The sequence below is a fragment of the Arvicola amphibius genome, chromosome 12 (genome assembly GCF_903992535.2).
Source record: "Arvicola amphibius chromosome 12, mArvAmp1.2, whole genome shotgun sequence".
In the NCBI taxonomy this organism is placed as follows: domain Eukaryota; kingdom Metazoa; phylum Chordata; class Mammalia; order Rodentia; family Cricetidae; genus Arvicola; species Arvicola amphibius.
Window position 1 is genome coordinate 7,360,823 of NC_052058.2, and position 23,116 is coordinate 7,383,938.

The following is a 23,116-nucleotide window of genomic DNA, read 5'->3' on the forward strand; positions in this document are numbered from 1 at the left end:
GACCTTGCCAGACCATAAGGACAAGGCAGATACAAAGTGGCTGACAGTAAAAATCTCCTCTCGAAGAAATAAAGTCCGACAGTTTCTAAAAGGAATTTCTCCAGCATGGTTACCTGTGCCTACCTATAGTACAATACCCTGTGCGATATATCTAAATTACAAGAAAGCAATAGAAGTGATGTCGGGGATCAATAGGTACCACTGGCGACGTTAGTTTTCGACATTTCCACAAAGCGGGTGTTCAGTGACTGCCAGTGTTTTAGGCTAGGACAGGGTGACCCGTTCATCCACTGGCCTTGCTTCCTCAATACATCAACTCCTAATGAATCAAGACTAAGCCCTAAGTGAAATCTAGTAAGGAAATGTAAAGCTTACAGTTATTCTATCGTGTATAAAAAGTGGGGTGGAAGACAGAAATGTTCTTTATCATTTGACAAAACTGAAATTCGATGTGGAGATAGCCTAGCATGCCAATGGTGTAAAGACAGTTTTATCACTGCGCTAAAAACCAGAGGCACAATGAGTTTGCTAGTTTCGGGACTTCTCGAGTTGGATGGTGTTCACCTTGTGAATGAATTTCTATCAGCCAATAAGCCTAAAAATCTTTCACTAAAATCTAGCCAGAGCTATGAGTTGGGAAGATATAGGCAATTAAATACAAGACAGCTTTCTTCCAAAGAAACCAAGTGATCTTCAGGGGAGATCTTCTGTGTAGCTGGGCACACTGTACAATCTCTGTTGTTGTTGTTGTTGTTGTTGTTGTTGTTGTTGTTGTTGGCCTGTTGCTCTGATAAGAACATCTTAAGGGAGAGAGTATTTATTTAAAATCACAGTTCACCATGTCAAGGAAATCAGGGGAGTGGGAACCTGAAGAAGTCACTCCCATCCCCACTGCCATAAGAAGAGAGTAACAAATGCAGGCATGATACTGCTCAGCTCACTCTCTCCACTCTCAGACAGTTCAGGATCCCCGGCCTAGGGAATGGCATCACCCACAGTGGGTGGATGGTCCCGGTTCAGTATCATCAAGAAGGTTCTCCCTACAGACATGCCAGATGCCCATATTGGAGCGAATCCTAGATTCTTTCATGTTGAAGATTAACATTAACCATCAGACCCCGTGAAAATGAAAATGAAAATTAATATTCATACATGCATACAATATAAACAAACACGGAAAACCATGTGTGGCTTTCTGATGACACTCTTTCACAAGTCTGTTCCCTTGTCCACAGCACAGTCCAGTTACTCCCACTTTCTACCCCTAAACTGTAGAATTGCGACTTTCCAAGAAAACAAAAAAGAAACAATAAAGAATGATTACACAATCTTATTTGGGGGGAAAAAGCTAACATATGGGTATCAAGGCCAAAAATATGGATTTCAAGATAAAACATATGGATGCCCATATGGAAAGAAAGGTTTGCTGTCCAGAAACTCTGCTGTTGCATTTTTTATGCCGATATGAACGGTACGGATTTTCCCTTCTGCCGAGCAAGGCTATCTACAGGCAGATTATCATGTTATAAATTCACATGCAAATTTTACAGAACGCTCCACTGGTATCATCTTTATTAGTTTTTTTTTTATTCTCTTAATCCTTTCATCACTTAATAGCTCAACAAGTAAATGGATTTTTAGCAAAACGGTGAGGCTTATTCCAATCAATCCTATGGCAGGTTCTCTCCTTGGTACGCAGCTAATAAATCATATTTTTTTTCTCAGAATCTCAAAAAGGAAGTCTTCTCCTTACACACACTTGCACATATGGGGTTCTCTGCACACATTCACATATATACACATTCACGAGCACAGATAGAGAGGTCACGTATCTTGCATGGCTCTACCGTGACCATGGATGAAACAGCTGCTTCTGCCTAGACCCCAGCCACTTCCTTATCTTCATCCCTTTACGTTTAGGAGCAAACAAACATCATGGGGGCAACCAAGCACGGGCCAATTAGGAGATAAATTCTCAATAATGTTTCCATTTTAATCTCTTATTGTTTGTTTAGAAAGACAATTTTCCCCTTGGGGGCATAAGGAAAAGATGTTGAAAGAAGAAAGAGATGTTTAGGGGAAAGAAAGGTGTTTAATTTTGAGCCCACTTTTAAATCAGTGGGTTTTTTTATAAGCGGGTATTTTGAGTTTTAATATAATTTACAAACCAGAAAATATTTAGCAGTTTCTTGTGGCATTATAAATATAATTTAAACTCTGTCCTTACAAAATGGTATTTTGCAGTAAAAGTCATTGCCAGTGTGTCCACAAAGCAGGCAGTTTCTCAAATGGAGCTCCATCTGGCTTGTAGTTTCAAAGGTGAAGGGTCATACTCCCAGATTGCCAGACCCTAAAACATTGTTTCGATGAAGAGCGTCCCCTCTTGCCCTAAGAGCTCCCTAGAGGCTTCACACATTACCTCTACCAGGAGCAGAAAACACAGTTAATGGAGAGCATCTTCTGCGGGGTTTAGCTGTGGCATTTAAAGCTCAGAGGGATCGGCCCAGCTCCTCCTCTCAGCTGCAATAGATGTTGAGAGCTGGGGTGGGATCAGAGGGCTTCAGGTTTCACAAGGCAAGTCTGTTGCGTTCTTCCTGAACCAGTTTATACCAGTGGACAGAAGACCACAGGGAGACACTAAACCCAGTAGGGGCAGAGCAGTGTCGAGTTGATCTACGCAAGGAAGCCTGCCCTTTTCCCACCCTTCACTCATACTTGGCCACTACAGCAATTGCAGCAGGCACACCTCAATTGTTTAGTTCACCTCTCTACCACCCACCTTCCTGGGCACCTCCAGAACCAGAATGAGAGGCCGGCTCCTCCCTGCACTGTTTCCGCTTTTATCTCTGATGTTCATACTCATCACCTTTTAGGGTGATCTTCTCAGGCAATGATCGGCCATTAACTATGTTCAGTTTCTGCCCACAAGAATAAAGCCCAATTTCCCTAACTACACAGTTAAGTTGGCTCAAGGTCTGGTCCTTAGTTAAATTTTCTCTCATTTTCTTGGCTATGTACTACGCTCAGTAAACTACTCACTGACTCTTGTTACAACACACATGAATCCAGATCTCGAATTTGGGTTCTCAGTGTCTCTGCCTAAAATGTCTTTGTATGCATTTTCTTCCTAAAATTCCACAACTATCAAACTGTTTGCTGGGCTGGATCATAATGCAAATAGGGTATTGGACAATTAGACACACTTCCTGAACTTAAAGCAGTCCACCTCCAAATCCGGACCCCTTTTCAATGTCTAGCAGTCATTACATTCACTCTACATTAGATCAGCCTTGAAATCAAGACCTTAGCCACTGAGAGGGTTCTTCAGGGAAAGGCACATGCCACCAAAATGACCTGAGTTCCAACTTCAGGACCCTACTACTGGAAGTCTTGAGAAAACAGATTCCGTGAGTTGTCCTATGACTTCCACATGTCCAGTGTGACATAGATATAGACACACATGCACACACACATACACCTGCATGCACTCTCACACACAAATGATGATGATGATAACAGGAATAAAAATTTTTCAAAAATTCTAGGGAGGGCTGGAGAGATGGCTCAGAGGTTAAGAGCATTGCCTGCTCTTCCAAAGGTCCTGAGTTCAATTCCCAGCGACCACATGGTGGCTCACAACCATCTGTAATGAGGTCTGGTGCCCTCTTCTGGCCTGCAGGCATACACACAAGAGTATTGTATACATAATAAATAAATAAATATTAAAAAAAATAATTCTAGGGAGTGTCTAACATAATAAGAAGGCCCCTTCGAGTAACGGGGAATAAATATGAATCTTGAAGACAACAATAAAATTAACTTAAAGAAGACAGAACAAGAAGAAAGCATGCATCGTGTTTTAAATCTTCATTCATTCAATGTCCTAGGCACAGTGTCCACGGCGTTTGTCCACGGAAGCTAACGGAGCACAATGCCACCACGCGGCCTTCGTGGTCCTACAGAAGTAAGACTAAAACACAGGGGCAAGAAAATTATTCTAAAATGCGTGCTGGAAACACTATAATGCCAAAATAGTCAGCAAAGCTAAGGAAGGATAACTCTCTCTGGCAGTGGTGACCTCTAAAGATGAGCGTGAGGCAAAGTTGCTACGTGATGGCCTCAGAGACGCATTAAACCACACTGCAAAATCCAAAATGAATCTCAAATTGCTTCCTAAATGCAACAGGATATTTGATCCAATTAAAAGGGATGTTGTGATTTGGAATTGACTCAAAGCAATGGGTTATTCAATGGTGCTGGAAAAGCCTTTTCCAAAATGCACGCTGGTCTCTGGTTATAGAGATGCTCACCTTCTGACCTGGGACAGAAGCCAGGGTTTTCATTATGTTTATAGTGTGGATTTTTCCCGACTGTAATCCCAGTTTGCCACATTGAGTATGCTGTTCCGATTATAACTTACATTCTGCTTGACTGTGGATCAACCCCCGCACAAAAGCTCTAACTACGGGTGAGATCAGCAAACCGAGACCTGGCAGGAAATTTCACTTCGCAGATTCAGGAACCAAAAGGTACACAGTCTTCAAAAATAGATGCCTTGAAGCCAACACTCAATTTCTCTTTTAAAGGTCTTTGGTCATAACTCCCTGAGTCAGGCAATTTGTCCTGTAAATATTCCGTAAGAGCCTGGAATCACGGAGACAAATGCGAACGAAGGGAGCCAGCCAGTTCATATGGTAACCTGGGCAAATCATCTATATTTACCCAACCCCTCTATCAAACGCTTGGGTGGAGGGGCTGTGTTTATCTCTCTTGGTTGCACCTAATCTCTTTATTAAGTTTGCTGTCTATAGAGGAACTAGCAGGGTACCACTTCAGGCCTATCTCCTCTCACTCCTACTTTGACATTTTATTTTTTAGGAGGAAGAACAGAGGAAGAAGCTGAGGGTTAGGGAAGCAGGTCGGCGAGGGAGGGGAAGGAGAGCAATTACTTGCCCAGCCAGCGCATGTTCACCAGAGAACACAGCCAAGTGGTCGGGAACGGTGCAGATGCTAATTAGCAAAGAAATGAGGAATGAACCAGCATTAGCCCTGAGACTAATCAATGGGAAAATCACTCCACACAAGCGCTTAATGAAGTAGTATACAGCTATTTATATTTAGTGTGTTTTATCCTCTACAATCTCCCAATGGCTGAAGCCCTTTTAATTTTTTTTTAAATGGTGTGTGTGTGTGTGTGTGTCTGTGTGTGTGTGTGTGTGTGTGTGTGTGTGTGTGTGTGTGTTTTCAAATCCTGGTACAGTTTTGCCTTCCACACTTAACTCCCTACACTTATATCTTCAATGACTAGGATACATCACATAAATTAGGTTGATGTGAACACCCTTCCCATACAGGAAATATGTTCTATAAATTATCTTTAGACAGATATTCATTCTAGTTGCATTTTATGAAATAATACAGCCCTTTCTAGAAAGGTAAGCCTGATCTAATTTCTCTAAAAGTAGAGCATCAAATCAAGGCAGCTGACAGCACATAAAACTCTTTCCTTTTTCTCAGTTTCTTTCTAGCGAGGGAAAGTATTTGCAAAGTCTTTTTTTGTCTTTGGTTTTCTTTTCTTTTCTTTTTTTGGCTTATTCCTCACTTTTAAAATATGACTACCATTTATCTAAGAGCAAGCTTGTAAGGCCTGTTAATTAAGGCTACTCATCTCTGGGTTTTGTTTGTTTATTTGTATTCGAGGGAGCATACCGTGACACAGATCCAGCATAGATGGACACAGGGTAGTCAATCATTCTTGCCACTTTCTCATGTTCACGGAAATGCACAGCAGTGTAGACAGAGTAAGTCTGTCTCTGGAAATGTCTCCTTTCCTGCTGACTGGAAGCTAACAGTCTCCTCAGAAGGATAAGAATGTTCTATCTTAACAAGTTCTGGAAAGCTAAAGGGAGTTCTCAATGAGCCAATCTTTTTCCTCAAGCAGGAATGAAGCTTAGAGCTGGCTATGTTCAGTGATGGAGACATTACTGAAATAGTAAGTGTGGCCAATCCAACAAGGGACAATGTCCTCCACCATCAGACGGAAAAATTAGCATCTGTAAAGCATGTCCATGTAGAAGCCAGAACTTCCTTCTGGAGAGCATGGGCTTCCTTGCTTCTTTTTAACTAGGGATTCAATATAACTCTTCAAATAAGAAGCCTACCCCTCTGCCTAGGCTTTCGTGGAGACCAAGTCCAAAGCCTGATTTCATGGAGCCTACGCTGTCTACCATGGGGAATAGGACCGAAGTAGTGGATTTCTGCCCACCATGTCAAGACCAATGAAACGTGTGAAATATGCACACATTCTCTCCCAAAGGCAATCTACACAAATGCTTCCTCATACCTACCAAACCTCCAGATAAATTTCCAAAAATTAAAGCTTAAGGTCATCGTTATTTAGGAAGAAGGAGGAGCTCATGTCATTGGAGTCCCCGCCCCCATACACGGCCGGAGCGCTGGCGCTAGAAGGGTGTGGTGACGATTAATGAATGCTTTCCACATCCTTAGACCCCAAGAACATAGCAGAAAAAACAAACAAACAAAAAACTCTGCTGAATACAAACCAGGGAAACAACCGCTCCCAAGCAATTCTCTTTATAGGTGGATCTGATAGGTCGGGGAAGCAGGAACAAAGCTCTGGGTGCCAGTACACCAACAGCTGGCTGGGAAATTGCACAGACTGTCAGAGGAGGCTGCAGACTAGAGACAGGTAATGCAAAGGTTAGAGATGACGAATTACTCCAAAGACCATATTCTTTAAGGCACCGAAGCAAAACATGTTTATTCGATTTGTTTGGATGCCCATTACAACAATGCTTCTTTGGGATTCTGGGGACCCAGTCTGTCGATTTTTCAGTTTCTGCGCATTCATGGTTGCTTAGAGCTGTTTAGTGCAAACACACTTCCAATAAGAGATTTCATGCCCCTAAATTACACCCAGTTAAAAGCAAATGAAAATGTAAGGTAAATAACTATAATCAGCCGTATTATCTTTCTCTTGGCACCTCTCACTTTGCAGGCATATTTAAAGGCATCTCTGGGGTCCTATCCTTTTTAACAAGCAGTAGCATGTTTCCTGGAACATTACTTAAGATGCTGTGCAGCGAACATTACACAGGTTAAAATGTTACCTAGAGACCTAGAAAGCAGTGCATCTGTTGCAGAGAAGTTCTTCCCCCCTCCCCAAGCCCCACCCCCCATTTTGGGATGTCTGAGAAGATAAAAGAGCGGTTGCTGCGGAGGGGATGAAAAGAGAGGAGAGGAGTTTAAGTTGTCTTTTATGTGGAGGTTCATTGATCAGCTGTTGGGAAGAGAAACAAAGTCTGAAGCAGTGACTCTGGAAGACATGGGGGGTGGGGCGCAAAAGGCAAGGCTTCAGGGTGTTTGCCATACAGAGGAAATATCGTAGAGAATCCTGCCCTTGTGGGTTTGGAGCTGTTATGGAGACCACTGACCAATTTTGCCTTAGATAGTTCTCAGGCATCAGGATTTTGAAAGAAACCTTTCCAATTGTTTAAAATGCAGAGACCTGGAGCACCCTGAGAGATCTGGGTTTTTTTTTTTTTAAAGAAAGAAAGAAAGAAAGAAAGAAAGAAAGAAAGAAAGAAAGAAAGAAAGAAAGAAAGAAAGGAAGGAAGGAAGGAAGGAAGGAAGGAAGGAAGGAAGGAAGGAAGGAAGGAAGGAAGGAAGGAAGAAAGAAAGAAAGAATTAAAAGCTAGCAAGCTTATCCGAGCCTGACTATCTGATTTGCTCCCAGGATTCATAAGGTAGGAGAGACTTGGGTCCTGCAAGTATGTGTCCTCTGACCTACACACACACACAACACACATAGGTAATAAAATCTTTTATTTAAAAAAAATCAAACATTCTGCATTTTCACCAGAGCTACCAATGAGTCTGTGGGTGGAAATTAGAAAAAAAAATGGCTCTGTAAGTGTTGAGAGCACACACATTTAAAGCAAAAGAACAGCTGTCTTTTATAAGGCCTTTTAGCCCCTCACATAGCCGGGCCCACTAACCACACAGTGATGACTGAGCCCACAGGAGCAGAGTTAGCAAGGCAGCAGATCTGGGAATCAGTGAAGGGCTCAAATGTGGTAAACAACTTTGTTTGTCTAAAACACAGGATGATGGGGGATGATGGCCTTCTTTCTGTCACCTAAGAGTTCAACCACATCCACTCCATTTCAGGAAAGCTAGCAATCATTCCTTTTCATGGGATGCACAATTTCTGAGGAACTCAGTCATTTTCAAATGGGTGGCATCACCTCTCTAGTGACAGAGGAGCCACTGACAGGACACCTGGTAGATGAGGAGAAAGAGAGGGGTCCAAGAAAAGTCCCAGCCTGGCCCAGCTCAGGCTTGACCGGGGCCTTCCTAGACTCTGGCACACACTACTGTATTCTGCATCTGCGCAATGGAGTTGCCTCCTAATCCAACAGTCTTCTGCACGAGAGAGGCAAAGCTGCTACCCCTTACTAAGATGCAATGGGACAGAGCTAGGGCGGTAGCACAGATCCTGGACTCTGAGACTCTGAGACAGTAGAGTGGGAACAGAAAAGCTGAGGGATCCATCTGTGAAGCCAAGCATGGTGGATCCACTGATGGCATTAATTTCTTGGTACACCTTATAAGAATTAGTTGCCATTTTAAGTTACTTGAGTGTATGTTGGTATGTGCATATGGTCATGCGTGTGCAGAGTGCACATTCGTGTGTGTAGAAACCAAAACTCAATCTAATATATCTCTATGTGGAATGTTACCTACCTTTTTTTTGAGATATGGTTTCTCATTAGCACAGAGGTCACCAGAGGTCAGCCAGACTGACTGGGCAGTGGCCCCCAGGATCCACATGTCTCAGCCTCCCTGTCAGTGAGATTCTAAGCGTGCGTGGTCATGCCTGTCTTTCTGATGTGACGCTTCTCTGGAATCGCGGGAAAAGACATGGCTCGCTCATGTTGGTGTTCAACCCATGACTGTCAATAGTTCCCACCATGAACCAGGACTGAACAAATGACCTCTGACCTCTGGGTGTGGATGTTCAAATGTTTACATGTGTGCAAACATCTGGCTCAGTCTGCTTTGGGGACAAGCGCTTAGACCTAGTGCTTAACCTCATCCTAAGCCCTATACCTATTACTGAACTTTTATGTGACAAGCAGGCGTCATGGTTTGTCATGCAGTTCCAAAAGGCAAGCACGCTGACACTTTAAGGAGTGGACCAAGGGCAAATTCCACAATAAAACTTTAAAACAGAGACTCAATTGCCCTTAGTTATGCCAAGGGCTTGGGGATAGTCATAATGCATCGAGTGAGTGTGTAGCTTTAAACTGGAAAGTGTACACTTGAGAGAAACTCTGGGGCACGTGACCGTATATGGTTCCCAAGAAGCTTGGATAATGGCTATGAAGAAAAACAGCAGAAGTTAAAAGTGCACTAAGGGTGTCCCGTGAGCAAGTGAAATAAGTACCTGGACTACTCACGCAGGGGCTGGCCAGGCACCTCGGTGGGTTTTAGTGCCTCCTTCTAAGCCTCACAACCTGAGTTCGACCCCCAGGACCCACTGGTAGAAGGAAAGAGCCTCCCCTTGCAAGCTGAGCTCTTAGCACACACACACACATACACGCACACAGGAGATAAGTAAATAAATGTAATTTAAAAATATTCATGTGGTGACCCAAATTCCTCCGTTACAAGCTCACAGATATTAAGATAGAAGAAATGGATTCTAGCTGATGAAAGCAATCCCAGAGTCACTGTCACCGGGGTTCCCTCCCTAAGCCTGTGGCGATGGCTTTGTTCAGAAAGTATAAAAGGAACGGAAAGGATCTGACTGAAATTGAGGTGGTCAGGAAAGCCAAAGGCTGCACCCTTGCTTTATGAGTCTCTCCAGGCAGAAGTATATTCAATTCACCTAACAGGAAGGATTAACGCCCCTTACCCACTTCCCGACATCCAGGGTTCTATGTCGGCCTCCAAGGGCCACTTCTCAGGAGATAAGTCTGCTCACTGCTTGCCTTTGAAAAAATCCAGATGTGTTCTTTGCATTTAGTTCTGTGGCAATGTTGTCAAGAAAACCGTGGCAGTCACCTCCCAAGGCTTCCTTTCACACCTAAGGTCTAGCCGCAAGATGGGTAAGAGACTAATCTCCGAGTTGTTGTCTCTAGGACTTCTAGTTTCAGGATCACCCCTACTTCCCCTGTATCAGTCCTGTATTGTGGTCCAGAGCATCTGAAACGTAACGATGATAGCAAACAATTCCTGACACCTTGGTCAATAACAGAAGAGCAGGAGAAAGCAGTGGTTAACGCCCCCTCCCCAGTCCTCAAGCCTCCATGGTAGATCCATTCCTTACATCTTTCCCATTCACAGCAGAGTCTTGTCTTTTCCTGAGACCCACTGGTGAGAAGGCATGAAACCCTGTAGAAGCGTGGCAACAGCCCACACAACAGTTTCTTCAAAGCTGTATGTATTTGTTTATTTATATTTGTGCATACGCATGTTTCTTTTAATTTTGCAAAATACACCTGGAGCCTGGTGTGCTCTTCTGGTGTATCTTAGTACTCATGTGTCAAAGGCACATGACATGTAGCATGTTTTAGCAGTGCTGTGCCAAGCCACACTATAGCAAACCTCTATCCCTGGAAATGTCTACAAGAGACATGACCCAGCACGTAAATAACATAAACCTTCTATGCTGTGTTTTCTCAATGACTTCTCTAGCACTTGAAATAATCTTTTTAATCAGAAAATAGTTTTTTATTTTGTTTTTCATAGATCAATCTCTCTCGATCTCTCTGTCTTTCTCTCTCCCTCTGTGTGTATGTGTGTTCAAGATGACTATAGGGGAAAGAATGAGCCGTATTGGACTAAAGGTCTCAGGCAGTTGCTTTAGCTCCACGTGCCCAGCTGTGAGGAGTAGAGGGCGAGACCACAACTCCCAGTGGGATGGGAAGGTAATAAAATTTATCTGGCCCCTGTGGCCTGTCTACCCAGGAAAAGCCTGAGGATCATTTCAGAAATACCCAGGGATGTCAAAGGTGAAAAATCTACCCAGAAGACTAAGAAGTGCCTTAGGGAGCTGAGACTAAAGATAGTGGATGTCTTGGTGAAACTAAACACCACTTACAAGCCATTCTGCTGAACTAAACCCAGGGCTGGAGATGGTGGGCCCGCTGCAGAGAGTCTGGATTTAAATACCGCTTGAAGCACATGGCTGAATCTCTGGGCAATTTGGTCTTCTCTCTTACAAAGCAAAGAGAGAAACTGTGCATACCTTGCAGGATCCTACAAGTGCGATAGGTACCATCCCTGAGCCTGCGGCACAGAACAGCTAGTAGGCCTTAGTCACAGCTGTCATTACTTCGGAAAACCAAAAGGCAGGTTACACACTGTAGCCCTTAATGCAAGTGCAGCCCCCTACAATCACTCAGATTTAACGTATACACGCTTTTGCCGTAGCTAATGCTAGTTTATTGAGCTCGTGGCTAGCAGGCTGCAAGTTACATTTCTAAATAAACTCCAGTGATTCTGGACAAGAAGAATCTGTCCAGGGCGAGCGGCTTAATCAAACCATCCGCTAAACCGCGGAGGGCAGAGGGGTCTTCCAGGTATTGGGCAATACAGGATGGTATTATGAAAATTAAACAAACAGCAACAGAAAGTGCACGGGGGTGCCTGCTGTCAGCTGAAACAGTTTCTTCTCTACTGAATACTTTATTTCTCCCTTCTATGATCTCTTTACTACTGGGATGGCTATGCTTATCAAAGCTGTTAAGCTCAGGAAACCGTCAGAGGAGAGGCGTCCCAGAGATGCGATGCTAAGAGAAGCACAGCAAGTAGACAGATGCCAACCATTCCCAGCTTCCCCATGACTGCCAGGCAAGCTCTTCGTCAAGAAATGTGAGTGTGCCATCCACATTCTCTCTGGCTTTAAAACCCAGCGGTCACTGGAAAGTTGATGGCAAGACAGACGCGCTAGGGTGCTAAGCAGTTCCTGAGATCTTTGCACTGAGTAGGGGCACGGTGAATATGTTTAACCAAATGCTACTGCACTCAAGGAAAATTCCTCGCTCGAAATAAAATGGTCAGGGCCGAGGACTGCCAGGGGGAGACATCCATTTGTATGTTAACCGCCAAAACCTGGCATCAGATTCTATTCAAAGAGGACTCACTGCAGAATTCTTGTCCAAACCCAATACTGGGTGGATTTTTCTCTGTATTCTCTCTAAAGGCAGATTGTCTGAACATATGAAAAAGGTAAGGGCCACTCTATGGAGTGAACACAGATGCAGGACTGACGTACCAAGCATGCTGTCTGCAGACAGATGACTATAGTCAGTACACAGCCAGGAAAGTTCAGCCTTAACCAAACAGTGTAGCTCTCTGGACTCCCTGAGACGCACCCCATTTTCTAACATCTTCTTCAACAGAGAGATAAACCCAAAGCTGGTAACACTCTGGAGATGGGAAGTAGACACTCTCAGCACCAAACACCACAGTGACAAACACTTGTCATGAACAGGTGACCCACCAGAAACAGGAATGCCTAGGGCGGCACTTGGTAACCAAAGAGACGATGATAATAAGATCATCCGATAACCACTGTGTTACGGTGGTGTCCACTATGATATGGAAGGTATAAGACACTAAACACACCATTCTCCTCTTCGTTCTGGGCTTTGTTTGGCTGTTGCTTTCATCATTTGAAAACTCCATGTAGACATGTAATGTGTTTAAACCAAATCCATCCCCACTTGCCTCCCTCTAGTTCCTCACGCCGCCCCCCACTTTTCCAACCCTACATCATGTACCTTCTGTTTTCTCTAAATGTTCTGAGTCCACTTTGTACTAACAAGATATGCATGAGAGTAGGGCCATCTACTGGAGCACTGGCAACTTCTCAGAAGCCTCATCCCGGAACAAAGCAGATGCTCCCTCTCCTAGGAGTCCTCAGCCAGCGGTGGGGCTCCACGACCCCCTTCCCCTCCCGGGCTAGGGCTCTGGCTGGCTTGATATTATGTAGGTCTTATGCATGCTGTCACAGCCACTGCGAGCCATGTGTGCAACGGCCCTCTCATGTTCTGAACACACTGTCTTGCTGAGGTCATCCACCACCTCTGGCCCTTAGAATCACCCTAGCCCATTCTCCATGATGAACTCTGAGCCTTGGGATGAGGGATAAAAATGTCCCACTTGGAACTGGGAACTCCACAGTCTCTTATCCTCTGTACGTTGACCAGTTGTGGGTCTTTTTGCTAATTCGATCTACTGTTAATCATGGCCTCGCTGATGGCTGGAAGATTACTGATGATGCCTTGTGGGTTTATTGTCTTTTAAAGATAAAGATACTCTTTCCAAATAACGAGTCAAGATGAAGTATTAAACGAGGATTCATTGAGAGCACCCAGAAACCCTTTGTTACATATTTATAACTGGCTACGTGTATAAGCGTGTGCAGAGAGCATGTGTGTGGACGCATGCACTCGTCTGGAAAACTGAAACCATTGATGGAGGCCCCGTCACGTGGGAAAACCTCCATGAGAGAAACACTCTGAGTCAGTAATGCCGTGTGCCGTAAACTGCTCGGGCAGCAGGACTGAGGGAAAGGCACGGCCTGGCCACCGGCTGTTCCTGACTCAGAGCTCCGAGCACAGCGGCTCTGCACCTGTTCACCTGATGGTGAAGGAACGGAAAGCCATTACCGAGTGACAGGAGACAAAAAACCGAACTCCACTTCAGCAACTCATCCCGTGGCTGGTGATTAATCTCACACTCCCACAGCCCGATGCACATTAACCAGGTAATTAATAATTTCTTTAGGGATTCCGGCTCGGCAACTGTTTTATCAACCTGCACAGCATTAGGAGGGAGAGGCTGCTTTTGTAATCAAACGTCTGGAACAGGGAAAGGGCTGTAAGGAGCACACAAGGCTTCGCAGCCATGTGTGACACTATTCTGAAGAAAGCAAAATGATGCGTGCGGTAGCTACCACTGGCCAGCCTGAAGGGCCGGGAGCAGATCCCCGCTTCAAGGCCCTGTGGTCCCTGCTAGTAGCAGAAGACCTCTGGGTACTATGATACCCGCTGACTTAGAATCACATGCTCACACCATGTATATGAAACAGAAGGCCTCCAACAGAGCTGAAACCTGGAAAAATCAGCTTTGGAAAAGGGTTTAACCTGACGCTTCGAATCCACAGTTTCCAAAATGCATCTGATAGATTAGGAGCAAACCAATGACACATTTCTTGTCCTGCAAGTGGGTCTCACTCATACTTACCTGAGGGGAGCACAAAGAGGAAGACCGACCTCTGTGAGTTGCCCTTTGCAATCAGACATTCTCCCATATCAAAACTTGTCCCGCAAGAAGTGGAAACTCCCTTTAAATGTATTTTTTTTCTTAAGTTTTAAAGACTGTGGACAGAAATCCCAAATATAATAATAAACCAAAAGCAGTGTTTTTTTTTTAAAAAAAGTCTCACCATTAAATTTCCAAAACCTCATGTTCTGTCCTAATGAGAAAAACACTGCTTTGAACATATTATACATTTCTCTCAACTCCATCCAGAGTGCTATTTGGCTACAAAAGAAACAAGGGTATATTCAGTCCAGTTGTAAGCACAGGAGCCTGGGGGCAGGAAACGAGGGTGGAGACTTGCCACTGCCTCTCTGTGCTTTGGTATTGGGTTTTCTGGCTCCAGTGAGAGACATCGCAATAGACAACCAACAGCACTCAGTAACATTTAGCTCTTGAGAGTGTTAGGAACAGCTGTCAGAGACTGGCCACCTTACATAGACCACAGGAAGACATTTTCCTTGCACATCGGGAGTCGGATGCTCCAGCCTCTTTTCAGTGCAATGACAAAGGACAACATTTGGGACTGGGTACTGCAACTATGCAGAAGCTTCACACTAAACCAACCATGCTCCTTAGAAAACACACAGGACTATAACACAGGTAGGCATCTCCCTCAGTGGGTGCCACAGCTTAATCTTGCTAAGATCACCTGGGATTTGTTTTTAAACCTGATTTTGAGAAATTTGGGGTGTTGTCTTGTATGTCTGTGATGGTTTGAGTGAGAATGGTCCCCATAGATGCATATATTTGCATACTTAGTCACCAAGGAGTAGAACTGCTTCAGAAGGATTAGGAGATGTGGCCTTACTGCGCTCTCTCTCTCTCTCTCTCTCTCTCTCTCTCTCTCTCTCTCTCTCTCCTTCATCTATCCTCCCTCCCTCTCTTCCTGCTGCCCGAGGATCCATCAGGATGTAAAGCTACTGCTTGCCATCATGACCACCATGATGGTCATGACCCAGCCCCCAATTAAATGCTTTGTTTAAATACACGTTGCTCTGGTCATGATGTCTCTTCACAGCAACTGAACAGAGACAGGAACAGAACTAAGACAGGCGCTCTCTGAGACACCCCTGAAATCATCTTGAGCTACAGAAGAAAATTAATTAGGCAAAAAGTCAAAAAGAGCCAAGAGAGACAACCTAGAAACCCTGAACAAAACACATGTTCACACAGAACAGTCAAGACTGTAGTTATTTAATATTATCCAACCATACAGAGTACACCCTGGGAAAGGCAGGCTATTACAGGGCACCTAACCCGGATTAAAACACTGGGACATCCTGGGCTTTAGCATCTACTTTTTGGTTGTGAACTGAGAAGTATCTTTATTTTAAAACAGATACTACAGAAAGAACATGTGATGTGTACATGCAAACTTAAATTGAGGCAGAGACTCCAAAAGCAAAGGTCTTGATTGTCAGCAGCTATTTGAAGGTAGATGTTCAGGACTCACACATACAGGCCCTTGACAGGTGATTTGGAAACATGGGATGGGTGTTTTGAGAAGGGGTTGACTAGCTCACATTACAGGTAAGGAAACAGGCTCATGTCTTGACTTTGTAGAGCACTGGGCTCTGCATCTTTAAAGCAGAGGTCATTAGCCAGAAGAGACCACTCAAGGGTTAAGACCAGGTACTGTACTTGCCAAGGACCCAAGTTCAGTTTCCAACATTCACATAGGGCAATTCACGACCACATGTAACTCCAGATCCAGGGGGATCTGGTGCCCTCTTTTGGCTTCTGTAGGAACTGCAGTCATATGCACATACTCACAAGCAGATATGTAGATGCTGCATTCCCAAGTGTGCGCATGTGTACACACACACACACACACACACACACACTACAAACATAAAATAAATCTTTTAAGCAAAGGTAATTTTTATTGGTTCTCATAACAATGTGTATGATCAATGTGTATGTAACTATCATAATTTCTGAAGCACAGCAATGTGGTTCTCAACATCACAGTTCTCAGAACTGGCTCTGCCATCCTTCTGGATTAAAAAGGCAAAGGCTCAATGAGCCAGTGGTAGGGGATGCACCATAAAAACACGCTATAGCCAGCACCTAGTTGCACCCTGGAAACTGGGCAGGACCGTTACTGTCAGGATACATATGCATTCCCAGAGCTTGCCTAGTTGTTTTTGTTCCCTTTAATAGTTAACTAGGATCAACTCAGAGACACCTCAGGGGGAGGCTGTGAGGTTAATTCCTAGATTAATTGAAAGTGCACAGCGTGTGCCTTCCCGTAGCAGCTGAGATAGGAAGTTGTCTGAAGAAAAGCCTCACTCCTCATTGGTCATAGGGCATCCCCCCCCCCCAGTCACTGCTGTCCTTGGTTGACACCAGACCCCTACTTTAGCCTCCCAGTGTGAACTGGAGACTAGCAGCTCGCCAGGAATCCTCTAGGCCTGCAGCAGCGGACTGTGGCTGCGAATGCACCTGCATGAACTGAGCAGCTCCTGGGTGGGTGGGGGATCTGTGTGCAAATGTCTGTGCTTGGATCACATTGTCCATATCGTGTGAGTCTATCTACTAACTCCTATAACACACACACGCACACACACACACACACACACACACACACACATACACACACACACACACATCTCCCTCTCTCCTCCCTCCCTTCCTCAATTCTGCCCTCTAGGGAACCCGAACTAACACAACATCCTTTAGCCAGCACAATGTCTACACAACGTGCCCGAGATATTAGGCTTTTACGAGCATTGGCAGAAATCATATGTACTGAGTTTAGGTCATGGGAACAGATGTAATTAAGTCAGAAAGCATGACAATGTGACACACTTGCCAAACAAAAGGTGGAGGTATCCCACTGACAACAACTAACAAAATAAAGACATAATCCAGAGTGGAAAGCCCAGACACACAAAGAGCCCCAGGTTAGAATCATGACGCCTGGCATACCCCACTGACATGAAAACATCAAAAGCAATTGCAACCATACACTACTTCCTCATTTAAATACACAAAACAATGCTAACCTCAGAGTATCACTGTGGGGGTAAATTAATAACAATGAGAAAAAAGAATTAAAATATAAAGCATCTAAGCATGTTTTTATCTCTAACAGTGTTGTAGAGAAATACAAAGGCTCTGCATGTACACAAACTCACACTCATGCACACACAAGCACACACATCCATAGACACACATTCACAAATGCTCAGACACACACACACACACACACACACACACACACACATACACACACACTGTACGTTTCTTCTCCCACATGGCTTGATTCCAAAGCCAGCTAAAGCAAGACCTTTACAAACCAGAAACAGTGTTTTAAAATAACTACACACCATCTCAGCCACTAATTATCTTTAGGATTCTGTTCTCTGAAGCTAATTGAGAATATTCAGTCCTTTCCATTCATTAACTTCATTACAAGCACTCCAATGAATTAAAGGGAAATTCGTCATTTCTACCTTCTTGAAATTTCTACCAGTCACCGAGGCCTTGACCTTGTGGAAGCAATTCACATTAACTCAGCAAAAGCCACGGGCCTGGACAAAGGATGAAAATTTGGCATTTTTAATAACTATGACATCATTGAGTGAGTCTGTTAGAAAGGTCTCACACTCTTGATGTCAGGATATGGAACAGGTAATACCTTTCCTGCTTCTGAGACCAAGAGCATACCTCTTCAACCAGCCTTCAGATCCAAACATGGGTGGTGGGTGAAACACTCCTTAACGGGACTGGGAGTTTATGGAAAACTCAGATATCTGAGCCCCGAGAAGATGAAACTACGGGGTTTAGTCCTAGAGCATTGTGGGACGCTCAGCTCACACTGAAGAAGAGGCAGCCACACGCTTCACCTTGAATAGATACTCTACATGTTGTCTGCGTTACGGAATGGTGACAGCCATTTATCTAGCGATTTCTATGCTTAACAACTTACATACATTTCTTCCCACTGAATTAATCAATGTAAGTAATCTTATCAAAATGGTATTTTAATTGTTGTTTTAAAGCTGAGAAAGAAAATCAAAACATTCCCCCTTCTTAGCCTGGGAAACTGGCTGTTTTTATACTCAAAGCCACCATTGCATGATTCTTCTACTTCCATGACTGCAAAATTTTCTCATATCCATAGAAATTAAGAAGAGGAGAAAAGGAGTGGTCCATTCTATTTTCCTGGACTAGTACCAGCACGTAACAGTGATGCATTTTCAAATAGAAATGATAACATTCAAAGCTTATTCTGGGGTCTGTGAGAAGGCTCAGTGGGTAAGACCTTTCTTGCTAAGCCTGACAACCTGAATCTAACCCCAGGACCTACATGGTGCAGGCCGGGAGTGGACTCCAGCAGGTTGTTGCCTGACCTCCATGGACATGCTGCGGCATGCATGCCCTGCCCCCAAGATAAAGAAATAAATGCCAAAAAGAATTTTAATGTTTTAATAAAACACTTTATTCTAATAGGTTTTGGCAGAGATGAATAATACATACCAAATTTCTAAGAATCAAATATCCCCTCCTTTTTTTTTTAACTGCCCGTCATCCTCCTGGCCTGTGAATTCCATGAGCTTGGCTACGGGCAGAGGACAGAGGATCTGTCGGCAGAGGCTGAAGCTTCCTTCAGTCTTCATCTCAGCTCTCTCTCACAGCGTGGATTCATAAACAACCATTTCCACTATTTCCTGATTAGGAAATCTCTTTTTCTAAAGTCAGTATTAGCAGTGGGCCTCTATGGTGGCTTGTTCTGACATGGTTTTGAATATTTAATATTGATTATTAGGTGAGCTTCATTACATAAACAAAATAAAATGTTGCTTCCAAAAATGGTCTCTCTTTCCCCGCCATCATTTAGACATATCTCTGAGAGGTCACTTTTCAAGCCATTAGTGGCCCTGCAATTTTCTAAAACTTTCAGCTTTTCTCAGAAGGAGTGCTCACATAAAATGCCTCAGTAGGAAAGAGGGGCTTTGACCATGTAAACACATCTAATTATCTGCTGAAATTACCAAAAAAAAAAAAACCTCAATTGTCCAAATCTCAGAAAGGCTCGCTCAAGTAGCAGTAAGAAATGGTTTCTTCTGGGGTGTGCTTCCTCCTGATAATTCCTTTCCCAAGACAGAAGTGGGCCCGTTATCACTTATTCCTGCCACTCTAACGACAGCCGAGGGAAAGAGGTCACTATCTCCTGTGCTGTCTCAGACCCTGGCCTCCATGACAGACGGGGAGCTGCAAACTTTCCATCACCTGTCTATAAGTCCTAGGCTCCAGGACAGGAGAGATTTGTCTTAAAATGCTGGACTGGAGAGATGAGAGAGAGAGAGAGAGAGAGAGAGAGAGAGAGAGAGAGAGAGAGAGAGAGAGAGAGAGAGAGAGAGAGAGGTGAGAGAGAGAGGTGTGTGTGTGTGTGAGAGAGAGAGAGAGAGAGAGAGAGAGAGAGAGAGAGAGAGAGAGAGAGAGAGAGAGAGGCGTGCACACACACACTGTCTTCTGGCCCTCAATTTGGAGAAACTCAGGAGGAGAGAAAACATTAACCACTTAGTCATTGAGTGCCCTTAAAATGACTGCCATGCTTTTCAAACAGCTTCTTCCTTTTGCATTTAGATACTGCACCTGGTTGTGGCTGATGGAGTCCGCCACGTCTCCTAGATGCTATTGTGTGATTTGTGGCTCCTGGTCACCTAGCTACGGGGCCATGTAGCAGTTTGGATGAGAAATGTTCCCCCAGAGCTTTAGGCATTTGAACACTTTGTCCAAAGATGGTGGCACTGTTTGGGGAGGTTTAGGAAGTGTGACCTTGGTGGAGGAAGCATGCCACTGGAGGTGAGTTTCCAGAGCTTAAAGACCAGTAGCATGCCACCTGATCTCTCTCCTACCTCCCTCCTCCTTTCCTGCCTCTCTCCTTTTCTCACTCCTTCTCCTTGCCTCCCAGCTTGAGCTTGTAGTTCAAGGTGCTAGCTGTCTTCTTCCACCCTTGGCATATATTGCCTATTGCCTCCACTCAATGATCATCATGTCTAATCCTAAACCATAAGCTCGAATAGACTTTCTTCTACACGTTCCTCTGGTCAAACGGTTTTATTACCACAGCGGAAAGCAAACTAACGCTGGCCACTGGTTCTGGAACCAGATTTAGAAGAGAGAAGCAATAAAGAGGTGAAACTATGTCCACTCCAGTTTGACACAGATGTCCAAGATCCAGAGGACCCCACATCCCAGCATCCCTCAATTAGCACGAAGAGGCCAGTGAAGGAGTCATCAAGAAAACCAAGCACCGCTCTCTGTCTTTAAGGAAGTGCCCATGTGGTAGGGAGGAAAACCACACTAGTACACACAGAGCCAATTGTTCTGCATGTGAAACTGTGTAAATGAATACCTGACTCCACAGAGAGTCTTGCTACAGAGCCACACATCCAGAATGCAGAGGTAGACGGCTCCAGGGAGCTACTCTAGAAGGACCAGAGAAGAAATATCAAGCATCACCTCATGGTGATACTGAGGAAAAAGAAACCTGCGGCACCAGATGCTTGAGCAGATGAGGAGCTTGCAATGTGGTCCAGAAATGCTGATAGTACCCACTACCCTTGACTGTCCATAGCTCCTGAAGGGAACAGCCAGGGGCAGTGCCTTGGCTGGTGTGCAGTGTGACATTAGCTATCCAGACTCTGGTGATCTGTGAACTGTCCACCAAAGAAGACATCAGTTTTCCTTTACATCCTTCCTTCCTTTAGTCACCCACGGTTTTCTCTTTCTCAGTCTGGGTGTTCGTATGCATGTGCCCATCCACCTTCCTCTCCCTTCCAGCCCACACTTGGGCATCCATCTTTGATGTGACATTTGTGGCCCTCGTCATAATGGAACCATGAGCTTCAGAGAAGCTACTGAGTTGAGAGAATCAAGAGGATGCCATCACATCAAATGTGAACTCGCCCGCATCAGGTCTTTTCAAGTGCTCCCCTGTGCTAGCAGTCAGGAGCCCTCCGCTCTCCCTGACCATGCACGCTGCCCTCTCTTCACACCTGTTGACCATGCTTTGTCTCCTGTCATGCTCAAGTCGCCATGCATCACACCCCATGCGTGTAGGTGTGCACTGCACTGGAGATGCCTTTAAGTTCCCAAGCCCCCAAGCCAAAGGCAGAAAATCGTTAACAACAGCTACACGTTTCATAATAAAGTCAACAGACATTTACATGGGATGCGAGCAAAAGGAGCAAGATTCCAGGAAAAAGAATTTCTGGACTCTTGCTCGTGTTCTCTGTGACACTCCCAACACAAGTCACCAGCGCCGAGAAGGCCATGGTGATGGTTCCAAAACCCCTGCTGTCTGTGTCTTTTTGTGTGATGTGATGTGCTAGCTTTCTCTTTCCCCATTTGCTCATGCCAGATGCAGGTGGAATATTCTGAGCAGGGCTCAACATCCCTGGATCCTGGCCTTCGCTCCACACCCACTTGTCATAAGCATTCCCACTGGGGGGGAAAGTCTGTTTGTGTCAGAGTGACCTGAACTCACACCCCACGCAGCCACTTCCCTCATCTTCCTTTGCTATCCAACTCAGCACCCCAAGCTGTTTGGCTGCTGACAGCTCTCAGGGTGTTGGTTCCCAAGGCTGCAATCTGGGCTGGCCTCAGGCAGAATTATCTACTTGGCATTTGTGGCTTCATGATGCCCACTCAGGGATGAGCAATGCCTGCCTGAGTGGATTTCTCTGGCCTTCTCTGTTTTCTCAGTGTCTGTTCTTCATTGCCTTTGTCTCTATATGGTCTCTCCCACAAATTAACGGGATTTATTCTTTTGTTTTCTTTTTCAGGGACCTCTGGGCCTTCAAGCTGACAAGAGAAGATGCTATACTTTTTGACTGCAGAGAATTGTACTCAACAAACCTCCTCTGTTCCACAAACCATTGTCTCAAATGCATCCCAAGTCAGCAGAGCTTCAAGCGTCCATCAATGCAAGCTGAAGTGGAAGCAAGCACTAAGAGGTACAACGTACCTCAGTCTGTGACCAGTGCAAAGATGGCCACATGTGCATGTGTGGCTGTCACACTGGCTTCTCCCCGTCTAAAAAGGAAACACAGGTGCTGGAGAGGTGAGTCAGCAGGTAACAGTGCTTTCCATAAACGTGTAAGAGCCCTAGTTCAAACCCCCAGAAACCACGTAGCAGGCAGATGTGCAGTACATCACTATATTTAGAGCATTTCTATAGGAAGATGAGAGGCAGAAACAAGAGAATTCCCTGAAGTTCTTGGGTCACTGGAATCCACAGTGGGAGTGGCGGGGGGGGGGTCAAAAAAATGAAGAGACTCTGTCTTAAACAAATAGAAAGCAGGGACAGACTTTAAATGCTGTCCTCTAACCTACACACACAGAAACTGAAAACAGCAAGCCCACATTCACATATAAATGTGCTTGTATATGTGCAATTTAATTTTATAAAAGAAAAGCAAAGTTTCCATTTCACATCTAATAGATCACATGAGAAGGTACAGAAAGAGATTTGCAAACAATCAATGCTCTGACCCTCCTGTCCTACCTCCACCTGCTGGGATCACAGATTTGAGCCATCAGATAGAGCAAGCACTCGCAAATCTGAACCCATCCCCAGTCTATAAATACTCCACAAATAGGGTCTTTGGTCCATTGCAAAGCACTTGGATTTCTGGTACCCAGAAACTTGTGGGCCCTTCCTAACAGCATGCACCCCTCCTCCCTCCTATAAGGGCAGGTCTTCCGGCTCAAGCCTAGCCTAGTGCCTCACATTTGGCATGCC